Below are 25,000 nucleotides of genomic sequence, written 5' to 3'. Positions count from 1 at the left end.
CCGCAGTCATATCAGGACCTGCCTTTCTAAAGGTCCTGGAAACAAAATAAGACTATTTTTTGGATTTATTTAGCTCACATATCATCTCTGTCTGTTGCTTTTTTTATTTTTTTACTTTTTTAAAAATTTTCTATTTTTCAGGTTTATGTTAAATTTTAGGACATAAAAGCACACACACTTTAAAGTCAGTTACTACTAACATATTTGGGACATAAAGAAAACTCAGGACTACATCGACAACAATTAATAGAGTATGATTAAGACACAGCTTGTTCTTATTATAAAAAACAAAACAACTAAACACTTATGATTTAAAACAGAGTTTTTAATATAGTGCCTTTTATAAACATGTAAAAGACATCACCATTCAGCATGACGAGAGTAACAGACATATTGACTGCTTTTAACAAAGCTGCTTATCATTTAGACTATCAACATTGTAGTATGCATAGATTTATAAAACAGAATTATCTAAACACGATATAAAAGTGCAAACAAAATGTCAACAGATGTGCTAATATATAGTGAAGAAAATAATTATTTGATACACTGCCGATTTTGCAACTTTTCCCACCTACAAAGACTGGAGAGACCTGTAATTTTTATCGTAGGGACACTTCAACTGTGAGAGACAGAATCTAAAAAAAAATCCAGATAATCACATTGTATGATTTTTAAATAATTAATTTGCATTTTATTGTATGAAATAAGTATTTGATCACCTACCAACCAGCAAGAATTCTGGCTCTCACAGACCTGTTAGTTTTTCTTTAAGAAGCTCCTCCTATTCTGCATTCATTACCTGTATTTATTGCACCTGTTTGAACTTGTTACCTGTATAAAAGACACCTGTCCACACACTCAATCAATCACACTCCAACCTCCTTACTATGGCCAAGACCAAAGAGCTGTCTAAGGACACCAGGGACAAAATTGTAGACCTGCACAAGGCTGGGATGGGCTACAGGACAATAGCAAGCAGCTTGGTGAGAAGGCAACAACTGTTGGCGCAATTATTAGAAAATGGAAGAAACACAAGATGACTGTCAATCTTCCTCGGTCTGCTGCTCCATGCAAGATCTCACCTCGTGGGGTAAGGATGATCCTGAGAAAGGTCAGGAATCAGCCCAGAACCACACGGTAGGACCTGGTCAATGACCTGAAGAGAACTGGGACCACAGTCTCAAAGATTACCGTTAGTAACACACTGGATTAAAATCCTGCAGGGCACGCAAGGTCCCCCTGCTCACGCCAGCACATGTCCAGGCCCGTTTAAAGTTCGCTAATGACCATCTGGATGATCCAGAGGAGGCATGGGAGAAGGTCATGTGGTCAGATGAGACCAAAATAGAGCTTTTTGGTATCAACTCCACTCTCTGTGTTTGGAGGAAGAAGGAGGATGAGTACAACCCGTCCCAACCGTGAAGCATGGGGGTGGAAACATCATAATTTGGGGGTACTTTTCTGCAAAGGGGACACAACAACTGCACCGTATTGAAGGGATGATGGATGGGGTCATGTATAGCGAGATTTTGGCCAACAACCTCCTTCCTTCAGTAAGAGCATTGAAGATGGGTCGTGGCTGGGTCTTCCAGCATGACAATGACCCGCAACTAAGGAGTGGCACCGTTAGAAGCATTTCAAGGTCCTTGAGTGGCCTAGCCAGTCTCCAGACCTGAACCCAATAGAAAATCTTTGGAGGCAGCTTAAACTTAATGTTGCCCAGTGACAGCCCCGAAACCTGAAAGATCTGGAGAAGATCTGTATGGAGGAGTGGGCCAAAATCCCTGCTGCAGTGTGTGCAAACTTGGTCAAGAACTACAGGAAATGTCTGACCTCTGTAAAGGTTTCTGTACCAAATATTAACTTCTGTTTTTCCATTGTATCAAATACTTATTTCATGCAATAAAATGAAAATTAATTATTTAAAAATCATACAATGTGATTTTCTGGATTTTTTTTTTTTAGATTCTGTCTCTTACAGTTAGTGTCTCTACGATAAAAATTACAGCCTCTCCATTCTGTGTAGGTGGGAAAAGTTGCAAAATCAGCAGTGTATCAAATACTTATTTTCCTCACTGTATAAAACAGAAACATATCTGAACACGACATAAAAGTGCAAATAAAACATCAACAGATGTGCTGTACTGTGCCAAAGTCTTGGGCATTTTATGTTTTTCATTTAATATTCTGTTTTTTTATTTGTTTTATTGGTCACTGCCCTTTGTAGTTCCACTATTACAGACTGTAACTTTCAGGACCACTACAGAGCAGGTGTTATTTAGGTGGTGGATGATTCTCAGCACTGCAGTGACACTGAACATGGTGGTGGTGTGTTAGTGTGTGTAGTGCTGGTATGATGGGATCAGACACAGAAGCGCTGCTGGAGTTTTTAAACACCTCAGTGTCACTGCTGGACTGAAAATAGTTCACCAACTAAAATGCTGTAGGCCGCGTAAAAAAACTCCAGCAGCTCTGCTGTGTCTGATCCACTCGTAGCAACACTACACACACTAACACACCACCACCATGTCAGTGACACTGCAGTGCTAAGAATGATCCACCACCTAAATAATACCTGCTCTGTCCTCGTAATTGTAATAGGAAATTGTAAAGCTGCTTTGAGACAATGCTTCATTGTAAATACATTTTACTTTGGTCTTGTGGTGGTCCTGACCATTAGAAAACAGAGTAAAAGGGACTAACATGGAAACAGATGGACTACAGCCTGTAATTGTGGTACTACAATTACTGCAGTGACCACTAAAATGTAATTAAAGTATTTTACACAGTACTTTAGAAACAGTGCTTTCTTTTAAGAGTGGTAATTCTGTTTTTGACATAGTATTTAACAGCTGTCCAGTCTCGATTTCTGAGTGCATGTGGTTCAGCAATGATGCATGAGACACAGTCTCTCTTTATAGGGACCCGACAACTTGGAATAAATGTCAGAAGATGTTTCTCAACAGCATTTACTTCTTCATTGCTCCACTTTTTCCTGTCCTTCAGGATACCTGATAAAGTAAATGTGTGCTTTGTTAATATCATATTAATATGGACTTCATTTGCAGTGCCTATAAAAAACATTATACCCTATTCAAATTATTTTCTTTTCTCACATCATACCATGACAATAAAAATGTCTTACTTTTTTAACTGTATTTACACATTATAACACAAACTATTAACCTTGCATGAATAAGTAATCAGTCCATTAGAGTAACCATTTTTAAGTTGCTCAGGTACAACCAATCACCTTTCAGATCTTATCCTTCACTGACCTGGTCCTGACCTAAATCTAATGAGGAATAAAAAAATCGGTTGATGGATTTGAAGAGAGCAGTTTATTGTAGGTCCCCACAAAATTTGACTAACTAACAATTTTGCAAAGTTTGTTTGTTTATTATGATTTAAATGTCATGCTCAGTGATAGCTCAGTGGTTAAGGTACTGGACTAGTAAACAGAAGGTTGCCGGTTCAAGCCCCACCACCACCAAGTTGCCACTGTTGGGTCCCTGAGCAAGGCCCTTAACCCTCAATTGCTCATCGTGTTCAGCTCATTGTGTAAGTCGCTTTGGATAAAATTATAAAAAGGAGGGCGACCATGAAAAGGCAAAGATACTTCAAAAACAACTGAAGTTGGAGATTAAGGAGGGGAAACAGAGAGTAGAACAACAGTTACAACAGGAAGGAGTGCGTCAGGTCTGGAATGGCATGAGAAAGATCACTGGTTTGAAACAGAAGGAAGGAGGGCTGCTTGATGGTGACCAGGACACAGCTGAGGACCTGAATTTGTTCTTCAACAGATTTGAACAATCTACCTCACAATGCCTTCTACCTGTTGCACACAATGCCACCTTGTCATCAGTAACCACACCCTTAACACTTAAACCATATCAAGTGAAAAGGGAACTGGATCGACTTAAGCAGGGAAAAGCAGCTGGACCTGACGGAATCTGCCCCAGGCTGTTGAGGATTTGTTCCAGTCAGCTTTGTGGCATTTTCACACACCTTTTCAACCTGAGCTTGCATCTACAGAGGATCCCCACTCTGTGGAAAACTTCCTGCTTGGTTCCCGTTCCCAAAAAGAGACACCCAACAAATCCCAACGACTACAGGCCTGTCGCCCTTACCTCACATGTTATGAAGTCGCTAGAGAGACTAGTCCTTGCTCACATCAGACCCAGAGTGAAGGAACACATGGATCCTCTACAGTTCGCCTACCAACAAAACATCGGCGTGGATGATGCTCTCATCTATATGTTACAGAGGGCTCATGCTCATCTGGACAGTGTGGACACTACTGTGAGGATTATGTTTTCCGATTTTTCATGTGCCTTCAATACTATACGTACAACCTGCACGGCTAGGTGAAAAGATGCTGAAGATGAATGTGGAACCAGCTCTAGTCTCCTGGGTTTTGGACTATCTATCTTCTAGACCACAGTTTGTGCGACTTAAAAACTGTGTCTCTGTAAAAACCTTAAGCAGTATGGGGGCCCCACAAGGAACAGTCCTGTCGCCTTTCCTGTTTATGCTGTATACATCGGACTTTCAATATAACTCCGACAACTGTTTTCTTCAGAAGTTTTCAGATGATTCAGCAGTCGTGGGTTGTATTAGAGCAGGATGTGAGCAGGAATACAGGGGCACGGTTAAGGACTTTGTGGACTGGTGTAGCAACAACCACCTACAACTAAACATCACAAAAACCAAAGAGATGGTGGTGGACTTTAGAAGGAGGAGGAGGGATCCTGAGCCAGTTACTATCCTAGGAACTGAGGTGGAACTTGTACCCAGCTACAGGTACCTTGGAGTTCAGCTGGACAACAAGCTGGACTGGTCTACACACATGGAGATGGTGTACAAAAAGGGGCAGAGCAGACTGTACTTCTTAAGAAGGCTGAAATCTTTTAACATCAGTAGGCCCCCTTTGTGCACCTTTTATCAGTCTGTGGTGGCCAGTGCTCTTTTCTTTGGAGTGGTTTGCTGGGGTGAGAGTGCTAGAACAATGGACACAAACCGAATAAACAACCAGATCAAAAAGGCCAGCTCCATAGTGGGGTCTGAACAGGACTCAGTTCAGCAGGTAGCAGAGTTAAGAATGCTCACAAAGCTTAACTCAATTATCAAAAACCATTCACACCCACTTCACTCCCTGGAGGTGTTTCGACAGAGCACCTTCAGTCACAGACTGATTCCTCCTAAATGCCCAAGAAGGATGGGCCCTGCTGAGTCTGGTTCCTCTCAAGGTTTCTTCCTGTAATTTTCAGGAAGTTTTTCCTTGCCACAGTCGCCCTCAGCTCGCTCAACAGGGGTTTTTGTATCTGTTGGTCATGGATTTTGTAAAGTTGCTTTGAGACAATGTCTATTGTAAAAAGCGCTATATAAATAAAGTTGACTTAACTTGACTGACTTGACTAAATGCAGGACTGAACGCTACAGAAAATCCTCTTATAACTGCTATCAGACTGTTTAACAATTCACAATAATCCAAATAAACCATTTATAAGAAATACCTACTTCTGTATGCTATGCATGCACCATTAAACCAATGGTTACATACCTCAATAAATACTAATTTTGTATGCTATGCATACACCATAAAAAAGTTTACATGTACAGTGTATCACAAAAGTGAGTACACCCCTCACATTTCTGCAGATATTTAAGTATATCTTTTCATGGGACAACACTGACAAAATGACACTTTGACACAATGAAAAGTAGTCTGTGTGCAGCTTATATAACAGTGTAAATTTATTCTTCCCTCAAAATAACTCAATATACAGCCATTAATGTCTAAACCACCAGCAACAAAAGTGAGTACACCCCTAAGAGACTACACCCCTAAATGTCCAAATTGAGCACTGCTTGTCATTTTCCCTCCAAAATGTCATGTGATTTGTTAGTGTTACTAGGTCTCAGGTGTGCATAGGGAGCAGGTGTGTTCAATTTAGTAGTACAGCTCTCACACTCTCTCATACTGGTCACTGAAAGTTCCAATATGGCACCTCATGGCAAAGAACTCTCTGAGGATCTTAAAAGACGAATTGTCGCGCTACATGAAGATGGCCAAGGCTACAAGAAGATTGCCAACACCCTGAAACTGAGCTGCAGCACAGTGGCCAAGATCATCCAGCGTTTTAAAAGAGCAGGGTCCACTCAGAACAGACCTCGCGTCGGTCGTCCAAAGAAGCTGAGTGCACGTGCTCAGCGTCACATCCAACTGCTGTCTTTGAAAGATAGGCGCAGGAGTGCTGTCAGCATTGCTGCAGAGATTGAAAAGGTGGGGGGTCAGCCTGTCAGTGCTCAGACCATACGCCGCACACTACATCAAATTGGTCTGCATTGCTGTCACCCCAGAAGGAAGCCTCTTCTGAAGTCTCTACACAAGAAAGCCCGCAAACAGTTTGCTGAAGACATGTCAACAAAGGATATGGATTACTGGAACCATGTCCTATGGTCTGATGAGACCAAGATTAATTTGTTTGGTTCAGATGGTCTCAAGCATGTGTGGCGGCAATCAGGTGAGGAGTACAAAGATAAGTGTGTCATGCCTACAGTCAAGCATGGTGGTGGGAATGCCATGGTCTGGGGCTGCATGAGTGCAGTAGGTGTTGGGGAGTTACATTTCATTGAGGGACACATGAACTCCAATATGTACTGTGAAATACTGAAGCAGAGCATGATCCCCTCCCTCCAGAAACTGGGTCGCAGGGCAGTGCTCCAGCATGATAATGACCCCAAACACACCTCTAAGACGACCACTGCTTTATTGAAGAGGCTGAGGGTAAAGGTGATGGACTGGCCAAGCATGTCTCCAGACCTAAACCAAATAGAACATCTTTGGGGCATCCTCAAGCGGAAGGTGGAGGAGCGCAAGGTCTCGAATATCCGCCAGCTCCGTGATGTCGTCATGGAGGAGTGGAAAAGCATTCCAGTGGCAACCTGTGAAGCTCTGGTAAACTCCATGCCCAGGAGAGTTAAGGCAGTTCTGGGAAATAATGGTGGCCACACAAAATATTGACACTTCAGGAACTTTCACTAAGGGGTGTACTCACTTTTGTTGCCGGTGGTTTAGACATTAATGGCTGTATATTGAGTTATTTTGAGGGAAGAATAAATTTACACTGTTATATAAGCTGCACACAGACTACTTTTCATTGTGTCAAAGTGTCATTTTGTCAGTGTTGTCCCATGAAAAGATATACTTAAATATCTGCAGAAATGTGAGGGGTGTACTCACTTTTGTGATACACTGTATATAGTACCATACTGTACATTTTTATCTTATTGCTTGTTTTACACTGTAAGTTAATGTTGTATGTATACAAGAGGTTGTTGTTGTCTGAGCTGCTATAACAAAGAAATTTCCTGCAAAGGATCAATAAAGACTCTCTCTCTCTCTCTCTCTCTCTCTCTCTATCTCTATCTCTCTATCTCTCTATCTCTCTATCTATCTATCTATCTATCTATCTATCTATCTATAAGCGTCTGCTAAATGCCTAAAATGTAAATGTCATGTTTTATACTTTGTTTACATTCATGACAAAAACGGTAGTTACTCAGTACACAAGGTTCATCAGTTCACAAGGTTATATTACACACACTCATGGACAATTTAGTGTCTCCAATTCACCTCACATGCACGTCTTTGGACTGTGGGAGGAAACCCGGAGCACCTGGAGGAAACCCACGCAGACACGGAGAGAACATGAAAACTCCACACAGAAGGGACCCGGACCGCCCCACCTGGGGTTCAAACCCAGGACCTTCTTGCTGTGAGGCGACAGTGCCACCCACTTAGCCACCATGCCGCCCTACCTCCAAAGTAACAGCTTTTAGGGAAGAAATAAATTCTTTCTTGTTCTGTTAAATTTAGGTGCAGCATTGGACACTATAGATCATAACATTCCAGTAGGAATGTCAGTGTTAGGTTCCATGCGACAGCTGGTTAAGTTTGGACATGGCACTAAAGATGTACAGTGGGGCCAAAAAGTATTTAGTCAGCCACTGATTGTGCAAGTTCTCCTACTTAGAAAGATGAGAGAGGTCTGTAATTTTCATCATAGCTACACTTCAACTATGAGAGACAAAATGAGGGAAAAAAATTCAGGAAATCACATTGTAGGATTTTTAAAGAATTTATTTGTAAATTATGGTGGAAAATAAGTATTTGGTCAATAACAAAAGTTCAACTCAATACTTTGTAACATAACCTTTGTTGGCAATGACAGAGGTGAAACGTTTCCTGTAAGTCTTCACCAGGTTTGCACACACTGTAGCTGCTATTTTGGCCCATTCCTCCATGCAGATCTCCTCTAGAGCAGTGATGTTTTGGGGCTGTCGCTGGGCAACACGGACTCCACAAATTTTCTATGGGGTTGAGGTCTGGAGACTGGCTAGGCCACTCCAGGACCTTGAAGTGCTTTTTACGGAGCCACTCCTTCGTTGCCCGAGCGGTGTGTTTGGGATCATCGTCATGCTGGAAGACCCAGCCACGTTCCATCTTCAATGCTCTCACTGATGGAAGGAGGTTTTGGCTTAAAATCTCACGATACACGACCCCGTTCATTCTTCCCTTAACACGGATCAGTCGTCCTGTCCCCTTTGCAGAAAAACAGCCCCAAAGCATGATGTTTCCACCCCCATGCTTCACAGTAGGTATGGTGTTCTTGGGTTCTTCTTCTTCCTCCAAACACGACGAGTTGAGTTTTTACCAGAAAGTTCCATTTTGGTTTCATCTGACCACATGATATTCTCCCAATCCTCTTCTGGATCATCCATATGCTCTCTGGCAAACTTCAGATGGGCCTGGACATGTACTGGCTTAAGCAGGGGGACACGCCTGGCACTGCAGGATTTGAGTCCCTCTCGGCGTAGTGTGTTACTGATGGTAGCCTTTGTTACCTTGGTCCCAGCTCTCTGCAGGTCATTCATCAGGTCCCTCCGTGTAGTTCTGGGATTTTTGCTCACCGTTCTCATGATCATTTTGACCCCACGGGATGAGATCTTGCGTGGGGCCCCAGATCGAGGGAGATTATCAATGGTCTTGTATGTCTTCCATTTTCTTACAATTGTTCCCACAGTTGATTTATTCACACCAACCTGCTTGCCTATTGTAGATTCACTCTTCCCAGCCTGGTGCAGGTCTACAGTTTTCTTCCTGGTGTCCTTCGACAGCTCTTTGGTCTTGGCCATGGTTGAGTTTGGAGTCTGACTGTTTGAGGCTGTGGACAGGTGTCTTTTATACAGATAACGATGTCAAACAGGTGCCATTAATACAGGTAACGAGTGGAGGACAGAAGAGCTTCTTAAAGAAGAAGTTACAGGTCTGTGAGAGCCAGAAATCTTGCTTGTTTGTTATTGACCAAATACTTATTTTCCACCATAATTTACAAATAAATTCTTTAAAAATCCTACAATGTGATTTCCTGGATTTTTTTTTCTCATTTTGTCTCTCATAGTTGAAGTGTAGCTATGATGAAAATTACAGACCTCTCTCATCTTTCTAAGTAGGAGAACCTGCACAATCAGTGGCTGACTAAATACTTTTTGGCCCCACTGTAGCTAAGTAGCTCTGTAAGCAGCTTCTAAAAGTTCTGTTATCACCCATGTCCTTTGATGTGTGCGAGTTTTTTTTTTTTACCTTTTTTAATTTTTTTTTATTTATGTATTTATATAGGGCAGTTGTAGCCTAGTGGTTAAGGTACTGGACTAGTAACCAGAAGGTTGCCGGTTCAAGCCCCACCACTGCCAGGTTGGCACTGTTGGGCCCTTGAGCAAGGCCCTTAACCCTCAATTGCTTAGACTGTATACTGTTACAGTACTGTAAGGGGTCCAAGGGGGCGTGGTCCGGGGGTACCTCCTGGAAATGAGTTTTTGCAACTTGGGATGTCTGGTATTACCACTAGGTAGAAACAACAATTTTACCTCTGCTTTAGTCAGGTCTTCCCTCTCATCAGTATCCAAAAAAGAATCGTGATCAAATATGTCACTGCTCTTTACGGTCTGAAGATCATCATTTACATTCTAATGGAAGAAAGATATTTAAACTGAACATCAAATTACAAAATATAAAACTTATTATGAACAAAATATGATTTTTTAAATTGGATTTTAATTATGCTAAGCTACAATATCAGGACTCGACACACACACACTTTCTGGTAATGACATTATCAGGACCTTGTACACTTGAAGTAGAAAATCAGCCTTCACCCCAAAAAGTGTCTAAGAAAGTCATTTTCAGGACCTCCGTTTACTGACTGTTTAACTGGTTTAAAGTGTTTATTAAGGTGGAATTATTTACATTTTATGTGTTTACACTGTGTTTAAATAATGCATGTTTACCTTCACTGCTCTGATTTCTCCTCTCTGCCCATCAGAACAGTCAGGTTCAGCAGGTGACTTGCTGGTTTTTGTCTTTTCCTATAAAGTTAGAATGAAATAAGACATGAATACATTACAGTAGCATTAATAACACCAATCTATTGTCACAAAACACAATTTATAACCAAAATATGGTTTAATTTTAATGCATTCTATTTCATATACGCTAAGCTACAATATCAGGACTCGACACACACACACTTTCTGGTAATGACATTATCAGGACCTTGTACACTTGAAGTAGAAAATCAGCATCTGTCTCGCGTGTGTTCTAAAAAAGTCATTTTCAGGACCTCCGTTTACTGACTGTTTAACTGGTTTAAAGTGTTTATTAAGGTAAAATTATTAACATTTTGTGTGTTTAAATAATGCATGTTTACCTTCACCGCTCTGATTTCTCCTCTCTGCCCATCAGAACAGTCAGGTTCAGCAGGTGACTTGCTGGTTTTTGTCTTTTCCTATAAAGTTAGAATGAAATAAGACATGAATACATTACAGTAGCATTAATAACACCAATCTATTGTCACAAAACACAATTTATAACTAAAACATGGTTTAATATTAATACAATTTATTTAATATACGCTAAGCTACAATATCAGGACTCGACACACACACACTTTCTGGTAATGACATTATCAGGACCTTGTACACTTGAAGTAGAAAATCAGCCTTCATCCCAAAAAGTGTCTAAGAAAGTCATTTTCAGGACCTCCGTTTACTGACTGTTTAAAAAAGACTATTTTGTTTTTCTGAGTATCTTCTTTGTCTTTCAAAGGACTCCTGTTGCGAAATAAGGTCCCCCCCGATATTCGAGGACAAAGCTTCCTTTTTCAATAAGCACAAGGGCAAATACTCCCCTGCCTAGCATAAAAAACAAACATTATTTACTCTAAGAAAAAAACTGTTTAAATATCATTTAGTCGATTAAACACTACTTAAAAGAAAGAGACTAAAATAATACTGCAAAACTACTGTAGAAAAATTAGACCTACCTTTATACTCGTTAATAAATCTCTCTTCAAACCATGGTTTATCTGTGCCTGAAAGAATGTGTTCAACAGCATCTTTTGTGGGGCTTCGCCTAGTTTTTCTTGACATCGTACATCCATACAGAATCCAACTTGAAGCTATGAATTAAAAGAAATGCATTAAAAATATAATTTGTAACATACTCATTCATGACCAAATAAATCTAACCACTTAGTGTACTGTAAAATTATGAAATAAATATGCCTCCCTTTATCCTTATTGATGATGTGAGTACAGAAGTACACTCTGAACCCCAGTAAACATGCATTACATTTACTGAACAAACAGTGAACACAAATTACAGTATTACAGACCTGACAGGGCATAAAGATTAAGCATCAAATTTGCAAGGTTTAGGCCCTGTTCTTGCACATGCTTATAATTTTTATTATAACCTGCCTTATTTCCTATTACCCTCAAATAGTGTTTCAATTTGAAATAAAAATAGATATCCTTAAATTAAAAAACTTTTACTGTGTGCTTTATTTAGGCCTTTAATCCACTACCCTCTCTGTACATGTTCCACTTACATGTTTCAAGTTTAAATACATGTTTAAAGTTCCTTCTCTTACTGTGTGCTTTACTCAGGCCTTTTAATCCACATGTTCCTCTCCTACATCACTGACTGATATTCTCCTTCTCACTTTCTATATACCATTTTGTCTTCATTCCTTTACAACATTTTTGTCTCCTCCATTTTTAACACAGTTTGTATAACTTTATTTTACATTGAGCGTTTTCTCTCCTTTCTTTCTATAACGCTAAGTGAGCACACAGTATGCTGTTTCCACTCTTTTAAACAGTCCTAACACCTTATATTTCTTTGTAATTAATAAAACAAAACGAAACACTAATGTAAATTATGCCGTTTTAAAACATTTAAAACACAAACTCGTTTGTACTCACCAGAGAACACAGTACACTGTCCCAAAATCACAAACGATGACGTCATTTTCCCGGGAAAATTCACCTTCATCCAAAACGATTCAGTTTTTAGGATTCGACTCCAACTCTCGACTCTGCCGCTTGAATCAATCGAGTTGACTCTTCCAGTGACTTCCATTCACCAGCATGTATCAGTTTGCAGGAGTCGATTCCGACTCCTGCCTTTGGAATCACTAAAGTTGACTCCTCAACCTAAATTAATTTTAAACCACACCGCACTAAGGTAAAAGATAAAGAGCGATCTATATCCATATGTGCGCGCGTGTGTGTGTGTGTGTGTGTGTGTGTGTGTAAAATGCAAAATGTCAGTGTGTTGGCTACACAAAATGATATACACAAGTGATATACTGTACATGTGTTTTAATGTATGAATTTATTTGATGTTTCCATAAAAGTAAAGTGCTGGTGTTAGTGTCGCTTCTTTGCTTTGATTAATAGTCTATTGGTTCACATTTAAAGACAAGAATATGTCTGTGCTATGTTTATATTTTCCTTAATTCGCGCTAAAGCATAGCCTGATATGCTAATGCGGGGTAGCCTGCTAACACTGTGTATTGCAAGCGTTACTTCGTGACGTCAGGAAGAGCCGCCATCTTGAAGTGGGGTAAAACTTCTTCGAGTGTCCACTAGTTGGCGTGCACACTCGTGAGCCAAAAGTGCTACACCCACACCCCAGTCTGTTTCAGGCCTGAGAGAAATTTTAGGACATCAAAAAAACTCAGAGCAGATACGTTTTAGAGCATGCTGAACACGATAGCGTGGTCAGAAAAATCAGGACCTCATTTTAGGTCCTAACATGCGCCGAGGTCCTGATAGTGTGGGTGTGTTTTCTGATTCAAGTCCTGACTTTTCACAAAAACACACACACACACGCACACACACACACACTCACACACACACACACACACACACACACACACACACACACTCACTCACTCACACACACTCACACACACTCTCACACACACACACACACACACACTCACACACACACACACTCACACACACACACACACACACACTCACACACACAAACACTCTCACACACACACACACACACACACACACACACACACACAGCATGTGATGTAGCAAGCATGTGAAAGCTGGCCCTAGCTTGTAACATAGCTAGCATAAGACATAGCTAGTGCTAGCATTTAATGGAGCTAGCATGTGGCATAGCGGAAAAGTCTAAATGTTTAGTATGTTGCGTGACTTTATTATTATTAGCGTTAGCTTCTGCTTCAGAAAGTCTGACGTTCTGATTCCGCTAAAGCTAATTTAACAGTAACTGGCGTCTCTTTGACGTTTTAGCCGGTTAGCTTTATTATCGTTCCTCTGATTAATTACGGAACATTTACGCCGCGTGTGTTTAGCTTAGCGCCGCGTTGGCGCTTCTAAGCAGAAAACGTGCCGCCGCGCCGGCGTGGGCGAAAACCGAATGCTGCTGTTCGTATTAGCCTGCGCCGCGGCTGCCTGTAATTAGCTAAATATTTGTGTTCTGGTGGCCGCGCCGCTGGTTTGGCGTGACGAACCGAAGCGCGGTGTGAAGCGTGTGTTTCCATGGCGATACGCTTTCAGTGTGTTTGCGCGCCGGATCACGGCGGCCGGGAGGGTAAAGGTGAGCGCGTCGTCCTCGTTAGCCGCGCTCGGCACCGCCGGTTTAGCCGCTTAGCACTTTAACGACCTGCCAGTCGCGGATTTAACAGGGTCACATGACCGCGGTTCACCCGGTGACGGGACTGAAGGGAAGCGGTTCCGTTTGTTTGTTTATTATTTATTCCTGGTGGTGCAGCGAACACGATTGGATATGTCCAAGGCGTGGCGTGGCGTGGCGTGGCGGGGCGTGGCGGGGCGTGGCGGGTGGGCGGAGCTTGGCGCCTCCGCGGTGTTGAACCGTGTACCGCGCTCCGCCCGTCCAGTCGGTTGTGACTCTCGTATCAGGTTGCTCAGACTCTCCCCGGCGGATCAGATCAGGGTTTAAAAGTTCTTCTTCTCTCGCCCGGCCGCGCCTCTCGGACGGTTCTGGGATTTGAACCCCTGACCTCACGATCTCCGGAGCTGAATGTTAAGCGCGGCGGACGGACCGGAGGATTCGGCGGGATGCTCAGACGCGGTGAGAGGAGTCGAGGGCGGTTAGATCAATAGCTGCTCAAACAGGAAGTGGAGATTTAATAGAAAACCTTGGCTGAGAGGGTCGGAGAGGAAAAACCTCTAAACCATAAATAATCCAGGAGGAACGTCGAGGACCCGCCGCCGCCCGAGGGGTTCCCACGGAAACGCAGGATCAGGTCATGTGACCACGTGAAATAATAATACCGATTAAAATTATATTATTAATAACAAAAATTAAAAATTTTATTTTAATTATCTATTTTCCCTCCTTCCTTTAATTTTCTTTCCTTCCTCCTTAGATCTTCCTTCCTCCTTAGATCTTCCTTCCTCCTTAGATCTTCCTTCCTCCTTAGATCTTCCTTCCTTCCTCCTTAGATCTTCCTTCCTCCTTAGATCTTCCTCCTTAGATCTTCCTTCCTTCCTCCTTAGATCTTCCTTCCTCCTTAGATCTTCCTTCCTCCTTAGATCTTCCTTCCTTCCTCCTTAGATCTTCCTTCCTCCTTAGATCTTCCTCCTTAGATCTTCCTTCCTTCCTCCTTAGATCCTGTCCTGTACCCAGTGTTTGCAGAAGCGCTCATTATTGAGGTAACATCATTTTTAAGGTGTGTGTGAATTTGGACGCTCGACTGTAAGATGCTAAATTCTGATTTCAGACTCCAGTCTTGTCGGTAAATTCGGGCGTGTTTTTGGTAAGAATTCCTTCATCAGCACCGGCAGGGTTCAGGGTTCAGGGCCCAGGGTCCAGGGTCCAGGGTTCAGGGTTCAGGGTCCAGGGTTCAGGGTCCACGGTCCAGGGTTCAGGGTTCAGGGTCCACGGTTCAGGGTTCAGGGTTCAGGGTCCACGGTTCAGGGTCCAGCGTTCAGGGTCCAGGGTCCACGGTCCAGGGTTCAGGGTCCACGGTTCAGGGTTCAGGGTTCAGGGTCCAGGGTTCAGGGTTCAGGGTCCACGGTCCAGGGTTCAGGGTTCAGGGTCCACGGTTCAGGGTCCAGCGTTCAGGGTCCAGGGTCCACGGTCCAGGGTCCAGGGTTCAGGGTCCAGGGTTCAGGGTCCAGGGTTCAGGGTCCAGGGTTCAGGGTCCAGGGTCCAGGGTCCACGGTCCACGGTTCAGGGTCCAGGGTTCAGGGTCCAGGGTCCAGGGTTCAGGGTTCAGGGTCCAGGGTCCAGGGTCCAGGGTCCAGGGTTCAGGGGCCACGCCTCTGTGTGTGTTGTAAAAGCTGATCGTTACAGAAACGTTACCGCCTGAAATTATAATCATCTCAACAACTAAAACAGACGCAGGATCTCGAGCCGCTGCAGTCACACTTTCCTTTACACATCCATCCGCTTTCCTGAAAATCACGTTTCACCCCTCGCCCCCCCCTCATCTCACCCCTCGTCTCACCCCTCGTCTCACCCCTCGTCTCACCCCCCGTCTCACCCCCCGTCTCACCCCTCGTCTCTCACTCTCGCCGGCCCGCTCTGTATCTGTTAGATGAAACGGTCTCGTCTCGTCTCGTCTCTTTCAAACAGAGAAAATTGAATTTCCATTCTGGCGGCCTCAGTGCAAATCGGGCTAATGACGCTAGCACAGTGTGTGTGTGTGTGTGTGTGTGTGTGTGTGTGTATCAGCACAGATTGTTGAAATATAAGAGAATGTTCGGCCATTTGCAAGCTTCGTTTTCGGTCTCTCGCTCGTCTTCATTTTGCACGACGAAAGTCAGCGAGTCTTCAAGCGCCGCGTTCGAACCGGCCAATCACAGACCGGCTCGTCCGAAATCAGCGCTACCATTCGCTCTCGTTTAACGAACACGGAAACAATGAACCGTCCTGTTTCTGAAATAAAATATAATAATAATAACATTTAAAAAAAGGGTTTTGTAATTTATCTGTCTGAGAAGGTTTACAACGACTCACGTCTCTACAAATAAATAAAAGAATACATTATAAAATATAAATTAAAGAAATAAATAAATAATATAAATATATAAAGACATGCAGTCAGGTTAACTCTGAGTCTGTGTGTGTGTGTGTGTGTGTGTGTGTGTGTGTGTGTGTGAGTGTGTAAAGTTCACCGAGGTTGTTCTGCTCGGGTGTGAATGCGCCGCTCTTTATTAAAGATGACGTGTCTGTTTACTGAGGAACAGACACACACACACACACACATACACACACACACACACATACACATACACACACACACACTCACACCTCTGCTCAATCCAGAAACACACCCCACGGCTATCACACACTGTTACCCCCCAATAATCTTCTGACTTCTACCAAAGTCAACCGTTGTACGACGCCCCTGGAGCAGACAGGGTCAGGGGCCTCGCTCGAGGGCCCAACAGTGGCTGCACAGCAGAGACTGGATTTGAACCGACAATCTTCTGATTGACAGCCAAAAGCTCCACCCACTAGACTACGACTGTAACACAACTGCTTGAGCTGTATTCACTTTCATTGCTAACAAATCTAAGTCAGTTAAACGCTCCCAACCTTGTAAACAGTTTAGGGAAGGTCCACCCTCTGCTTAAAGACATGGTTGAGTTTGACAGGGCACAAATTCCCACAGACACAGTCCGAAATCCTGTGATAAACCCTCATGAAAGGGGGTCTCCATATAGATTCCAATGACGTTATTAAACCACATACGTTCGATTCGGCTGAACGAATAGAGCAAGGTGCACAGCCTGAGAGTGCTGCCAGCTTCAGTGGTGTAGGTTCGAATCCCAGACGCTTGCCGTTTCCCAGAGTGAACAAAAAAATAAATAAATAATGAAACAGACACGATTTACTGTGCCAGTCGTGCCCGGGTGCTGTGTGATATTTAAAAGTGCCATGTCTGCAGTATTGATTAATCAATCGTGCCATTTATTGCACGGAGCGGGAAACGCTTGATGCCGCCGCGCCCGTGTACGAGCGTGTGGGCGGGCGCTGGGGAGGGGGGTACGGCGGGTTCTGAGGGTTATCGGTTCTGGCTCTGTGTGTGTGTGTGAGCGGTAAAAAATGTGCCGAGGTTTCTCGGCGGGTTCAGAAGAACGCCTCTCGGCGGGGGCGCTGATTTATTTGGGGTTGTGTAACGTACTCCGCTGAAGCGGGAACACCTACAGGTCCGGGTGCAGCCGGCGGCAGAGCGATTTGTAATCTGGCACTTATACAGGCGCCGTAAAACCCACGGAATGCTAGATGTCGTCTCGCCTGCCAAATAAAAGGCCTGGCGGGAGGAAACGGCCGCGCTGCTGGGTCGAGACGAGCGCTTCGAGTTTTTGATGAGTGCGCCGGTGCTCTGACGAGGGATCGGGCGCACCTTTAGGATTGTAGCGCTGCCAGATTTAATATGGCGGCGTCCAAAACGCTGGAGGACGGAACCGTAAAGGAATCACACAAACGCCAGCGGTCGCTGTTTTCTTCTCTGTTTGGTTCTGCCCACGGCGATCTGCGCTCTTAGCTGCGCCCTCTCAGATCTACTCTCTTGGTCATCGACTTATCAGTGTTCCAATTCCCTTATATTTGAAAATAACAGCTCTCGTGGTGGTTCGACTGAGTCCTAGAGCATTAGAGTTCATTTTATAACCTATTACTTCTGGTGTCAGTATCTCAACCACACAGCAGGAGTCGCTGTTACAGCAGCATCAAGAATAATAAACAAACCCCATTCCCTTATATTTGAAGATATCGGCTCTCGCTGTGGTTCGATTGAGTCCTAGAGAGTTAGAGTTGATTTCGTACCCATTAGCACTGGTATAAGTACCTCAAGCAGACAGCAGGAGTCACTGTTGCAGCAGCGATAAGAATAATACACAAACCCTATTCCACTACATTTGAAGATATTGGCTCTCACTGTGGTTCGATTGAGTCCTAGAGCGTTAGAGTTGGTTTTATAACCTATTACTATCACTATAGAGGTCAGTACCTCAATCAGACAGCAGGAGTCGCTGTTACAGCAGCAATAAATATAAACAAACCCTATTTCACTACATTTTAGGATATCGGCTCTCACTGTGGTTCGACTGAGTCCTAGAGCATTAGAGTTGGTTTTGTAACATAGGAGTACTGGTGTCAGACAGCAGGAGTCAGCAGCTTATGCTGGAACAGGAAAGGTCCTTCCCTAAACCGTTGCTGCACAGTCGGACACACATCATTTTCCTCAACGGCTTAGCGGTCTCGGGCTTGAACACTCAACCTTCTGATCTGGCTTGCAGTCAGCATTCCAATTTATCCCAGAACCGTTTAAAGTGGTTGGGGTCGGGCTGAACTCGATCATTAGAGACTGTCCACATATTTTTGGCTGTACAGTGTTTAAAAATATATGACGGACTTCGGAACCACAGTGAATAAATGAGATTCGGCTCGTTTTAAATCATTGAAAAACGTTAGCAGGCTGGAGTACGCGTCCGACGGCGTAGCAGCTGTAACTAGTGTGTGTTAGGATGGGCGTGTGGGTGAAGCGTCTGATTGGCTGCGAGGGCAAAGGTTCGGTTCCTCGGTCCTCATTATCCGTCTGTACGAGCTCGACTTCACCCGCTGTTAGAACGCGTCAGTCATTCGGTCGGGATTATTGATTTAAACCCTGAACTGTGTTTGTTTGTTAGCGGCTAATAATAAAATCACTTTATTATTTAATAATTGAATCCACGTGAAGGTCGAGTCTTAAAATGTTCACGATAGGATTTATTTCGTGATCAGTGCGGCCAAATCAAAACACGTTTACGATTCATGAGGAACGCAGGAACAGGAACGCGCCTAAACGTTCAGCTAACTCTGAGCTTAGCAAAAGTGGAGCTCCTGGAACCGATCCTGCCCCTCCACCCCGTCACCCCGTCTCCTCCCCGCCGCTTCTGTGAGATTGAAAAGATTGAGGTTTGAGCGCCGCGCCCCGGGGTTAAACCCCCCGAGGGGAACGACGGGTCGAGAGGCCGAGCGAGTGACGGCGGGGAGACGAGAGCGAACGACTGCAGACGAAAACCGCGGACGAGCACCTCAGCCACATCCAGCGCTAACAATGATCAAATCGGTTTTCCACTAACTCACGTTAATAACTGAGTTACTAGCATTATAGCACAAGGGCTAACATCAACTAGCATTGTAGTGAGTGCTAGGTCACTGGGCGCCGAAAGAGACGGTGGAAGGAAAATAATATAGAACCAAAAAAAACCTGATAAAAAATAGAAAGACGACTCAGTACCGTAATCACTGAGCTTTCAAAGCTACGTGAGGCAACTAACAGAGTTCCAAAGGGGTCAAAACATGGACGAGGAGCATCAGTGGAACAGTGGGCGCCTGTGGAAGCTGACAGGGTCAGACCTCGCTCTACAGGGTGGCTACTAAACACCCCAGAAAATTCCCAAAAAGTTTCCAATGACTTGGTGTAAAGAGCAAACATCCTGGACCCCTGAGCAACCCTTCATCAGGTTCTCTTCACGTGTACGTGAGTGAAGCCACAGAATCTTTTTAACCCACGATGTAAACAACACCCTGACAACCACCTGAAATACCATAGCAACCACCTAGCAACATCCTAGACATTCTAGAGCACTGCGTAAGCTGCACTTTATTTTAAATGATCTTCGGGAAAAACAGCCGAGATGCTTCATCATGTCTCCTGATCACCAAGATCTCAGATGTTCCTCACATGGTTCCTTTTATACCGTCTGAAAAAAGAAAGTATCAAATTAAAACCATCTTCATGTCTCAGAACCTCCCGTTTCCTCTCCTCTGTGTTTCGGGTGACGTTAGATGACAGATCTTTCCGGTGACGAACGCCATCTGAAAATGTCAGACCGTCCCCGACACGCCGGCTGACATTTTTATTCCCACTTTACTCGTTTCCGTAGCTACAACCAACCAGCGGGTCTAACTGGCACTGCGTTTATCTCACTTCATCCTGGAGAACATGCCAATTCATCACGGGGCATCACTCTCGGGGGCGATTCAGGGGCAAATTCAGGAGAAAGAACTACAGCAAACGGTAAAACTCGGCTTGTTTAGGAGGTCAGCGGTCCAGTTTTGCTCAGCTTGTGCCCACTGTACCCTGGTACCACTTTTACGCCGGCATGGAACGGGCTCCAGAGGTGATGGGCTGATCAGGTTAGAGCTGATCGAATGATCCCTTTCATGACCTCACTTTGTGGCAACAGCATAGGGAAGGTCCTTTTCTTTACTACTATATCCTATATATTTTAACATATAGAATTAATTCTATACTCCTGTTAGGAACTGTTTTGGCTGAAACACCTAAATTTAATATTTATAAAAGGTGTCCACATACTTTTGGTCGCATAGCGTACGTCCTGTCCAAATCCTGCTGTATATAATAAAAAAACATATATAATATATAATATTTATAGCTTTACGGCGTCTCTCTTGCCCCGAGACTGATCAGATTTGCTGAATTTATTCGTCTGATTTTATTTGCTTGATTGGCTTTTCGCTCGGCTACACACACACACACACACACACACACACACACACACGTCTCCTTGATTTAGCCCACATCCGAGACACGCTGGATCAAAGTAATGAACCACACACACACACACACACACACACACGCTGGCAGAAAGATGGCGAGTGGGGATAATGAACTACACACTAGACTGGCAGGGGCATCAATCACTCGCTGGCAGGAGGAGAAAAAACGGCGAGAAAGACACGACGAGATTATAAAGAAATAAATAAAATAATAAAACGTAAACGTTCAGATTTCTGCGCAGGGACGAGAGCCGCGAGATCGAACCCGCCTTCAAAGGGCATTTAGCACGTTCTTCCTCTCATTAAACTTTCATGTCCGGACGGGTCGATGTCGGCGATGACATTTCAGCCCCACACAGGAAACGGAGCCGGGCGGCGGCGGCGGCGTTCCCGTCACATGACCGAGTGGAGAGAACAGGAGAGCGTTTTGTTCCAGGAAAACAAAGCCAGCGCTTCATCACGCTCACGTCAGATTCCGGAGAACGACTGCAGGGATTCGCTTCATTCGCTTTCATCCCTCATTCACTCATCGTGTGATTTATAAAGGCTGATTTATGCTGGTCAGGGTCGCGGTGCGCCTGTACTGATGGGGAACAACAGGGACAGCTCGCTACTCCATTATAGGACACACATACACACACATACACACACACACACAAACACACACACATACATACACATATATACACACACATACACACACACACATACATACACATATATACACACACATACACACACACACATACAGTGTATCACAAAAGTGAGTACACTTCTCACATTTCTGCAAATATTTCATTATATCTTTTCATGGGACAACACTATAGAAATAAAACTTGGATATAACTTAGAGTAGTCAGTGTACAGCTTGTATAACAGTGTAGATTTACTGTCTTCTGAAAATATCTCAACACACAGCCATTAATGTCTAAATAGCTGGCAACATAAGTGAGTACACCCCACAGTGAACATGTCCAAATTGTGCCCAAAGTGTCAATATTTTGTGTGACCACCATTATTATCCAGCACTGCCTTAACCCTCCTGGGCATGGAATTCACCAGAGCTGCACAGGTTGCTACTGGAATCCTCTTCCACTCCTCCATGATGACATCACGGAGCTGGTGGATGTTAGACACCTTGAACTCCTCCACCTTCCACTTGAGGATGCGCCACAGGTGCTCAATTGGGTTTAGTCCATCACCTTTACCTTCAGCTTCCTCAGCAAGGCAGTTGTCATCTTGGAGGTTGTGTTTGGGGTCGTTATCCTGTTGGAAAACTGCCATGAGGCCCAGTTTTCGAAGGGAGGGGATCATGCTTTGTTTCAGAATGTCACAGTACATGTTGGAATTCATGTTTCCCTCAATGAACTGCAGCTCCCCAGTGCCAGCAACACTCATGCAGCCCAAGACCATGATGCTACCACCACCATGCTTGACTGTAGGCAAGATACAGTTGTCTTGGTACTTCTCACCAGGGCGCCGCCACACATGCTGGACACCATCTGAGCCAAACAAGTTTATCTTGGTCTCGTCAGACCACAGGGCATTCCAGTAATCCATGTTCTTGGACTGCTTGTCTTCAGCAAACTGTTTGCGGGCTTTCTTGTGCGTCAGCTTCCTTCTGGGATGACGACCATGCAGACCGAGTTGATGCAGTGTGCGGCGTATGGTCTGAGCACTGACAGGCTGACCTCCCACGTCTTCAACCTCTGCAGCAATGCTGGCAGCACTCATGTGTCTATTTTTTAAAGCCAACCTCTGGATATGACGCCGAACACGTGGACTCAACTTCTTTGGTCGACCCTGGCGAAGCCTGTTCCGAGTGAAACCTGTCCTGGAAAACCGCTGTATGACCTTGGCCACCATGCTGTAGCTCAGTTTCAGGGTGTTAGCAATCTTCTTATAGCCCAGGCCATCTTTGTGGAGAGCAACAATTCTATTTCTCACATCCTCAGAGAGTTATTTGCCATGAGGTGCCATGTTGAATATCCAGTGGCCAGTATGAGAGAATTGTACCCAAAACACCAAATTTAACAGCCCTGCTCCCCATTTACACCTGGGACCTTGACACATGACACCAGGGAGGGACAACGACACATTTGGGCACAATTTGGACATGTTCACTGTGGGGTGTACTCACTTATGTTGCCAGCTATTTAGACATTAATGGCTGTGTGTTGAGTTATTTTCAGAAGACAGTAAATCTACACTGCTATACAAGCTGTACACTGACTACTCTAAGTTATATCCAAGTTTCATGTCTATAGTGTTGTCCCATGAAAAGATATAATGAAATATTTGCAGAAATGTGAGGGGTGTACTCACTTTTGTGATACACTGTACATACACATATATACACACTAACACACATACACACACAAACACACACATAAACACACACACACATACTGTATATACACACTAACACACATACACACACACACATACATACACATATATACACACTAACACACATACACACACAAACACACACAAACACACACACAAACACACACACACACACACACACATACATACACATATATACACACTAACACACATACACACACAAACACACACACAAACACACACATACTGTATATACACACTAACACACATACACACACACACATACATACACATATATACACACTAACACACATACACACACAAACACACACACAAACACACACACACATACTGTATATACACACTAACACACATACACACACACATATAAACATACACACACATGCACACACATACATACACATACACACATACACACACACACATACACACATACACACACACACACACATACACACATACACACACACACATACATACACACACATACAGTATATACACACTAACACACATACACACACACATATACACATACACACACATGCACACACATACATACACATACACACACACACACACATACACACACACATACCTACACATACACACACACACACACATACATACATACATACATACATACACACACACTAACACACATACATACATGCACACACATACATACACATACACACATACATACACATACACACATACAATAACACATACACACACGCATATACACATACACACACATACACTCATATACACACACACACACACACTCATATACACACACTCATACACACAGACACATATATACACACATACACACACTCATATACACACACTCATACACACAGACACATATATACACACATACACACACTCATATACACACACACACACATACACACACTCATATACACACACATACACACACTCACATACACACACATACACACACTCATATACACACACATACACTCATATACACACACACACTTATATACACATACACACACTCATATACACACACACACACATACTTATATACACATACACACACTCATATACACACACATACACTCATATACACACACACACTTATATACACATACACACACTCATATACACACACACACACACACATACTTATATACACATACACACACTCATATACACACACATACTTACAGTGTATCACAAAAGTGAGTACACCCCTCACATTTCTGCAGATATTTAAGTATATCTTTTCATGGGACAACACTGACAAAATGACACTTTGACACAATGAAAAGTAGTCTGTGTGCAGCTTATATAACAGTGTATATTTATTCTTCCCTCAAAATAACTCAATATACAGCCATTAATGTCTAAACCACCGGCAACAAAAGTGAGTACACCCCTAAGAGACTACACCCCTAAATGTCCAAATTGAGCACTGCCTGTCATTTTCCCTCCAAAATGTCATGTGATTTGTTAGTGTTACTAGGTCTCAGGTGTGCATAGGGAGCAGGTGTGTTCAATTTAGTAGTACAGCTCTCACACTCTCTCATACTGGTCACTGAAAGTTCCAACATGGCACCTCATGGCAAAGAACTCTCTGAGGATCTTAAAAGACGAATTGTTGCGCTACATGAAGATGGCCAAGGCTACAAGAAGATTGGCAACACCCTGAAACTGAGCTGC

General features: G+C 43.5%; 1 protein-coding gene across 2 annotated transcripts in view; it reads right to left on the bottom strand.

Annotated features, from left to right (window-relative positions):
* The window catches only part of LOC134333207 (cadherin-4-like), a 200,922-nt gene that overhangs the window by 63,674 nt on the left and 112,248 nt on the right, over positions 1-25,000 (bottom strand). Inside the window, exons 1-4 of one of the 2 annotated variants that reach the window (XM_063015079.1) lie at positions 12,334-12,349; positions 11,391-11,525; positions 10,776-10,853; positions 10,357-10,434 (exon numbers count right to left, since the gene is read on the bottom strand). The exons of the other annotated variant lie outside the window; for it this stretch is intronic. The gene's annotated coding sequence lies outside the window, so the exon portion shown is untranslated. Of the gene's footprint in view, positions 1-10,356; positions 10,435-10,775; positions 10,854-11,390; positions 11,526-12,333; positions 12,350-25,000 lie in introns of those variants that run through there. 2 annotated transcript variants of the gene reach the window in all.

This window comes from Trichomycterus rosablanca, chromosome 19, assembly GCF_030014385.1.
Source record: "Trichomycterus rosablanca isolate fTriRos1 chromosome 19, fTriRos1.hap1, whole genome shotgun sequence".
In the NCBI taxonomy this organism is placed as follows: domain Eukaryota; kingdom Metazoa; phylum Chordata; class Actinopteri; order Siluriformes; family Trichomycteridae; genus Trichomycterus; species Trichomycterus rosablanca.
Note: the sequence above shows the minus strand (reverse complement) of the source record. Positions and strands in the feature narration are given on the sequence as shown.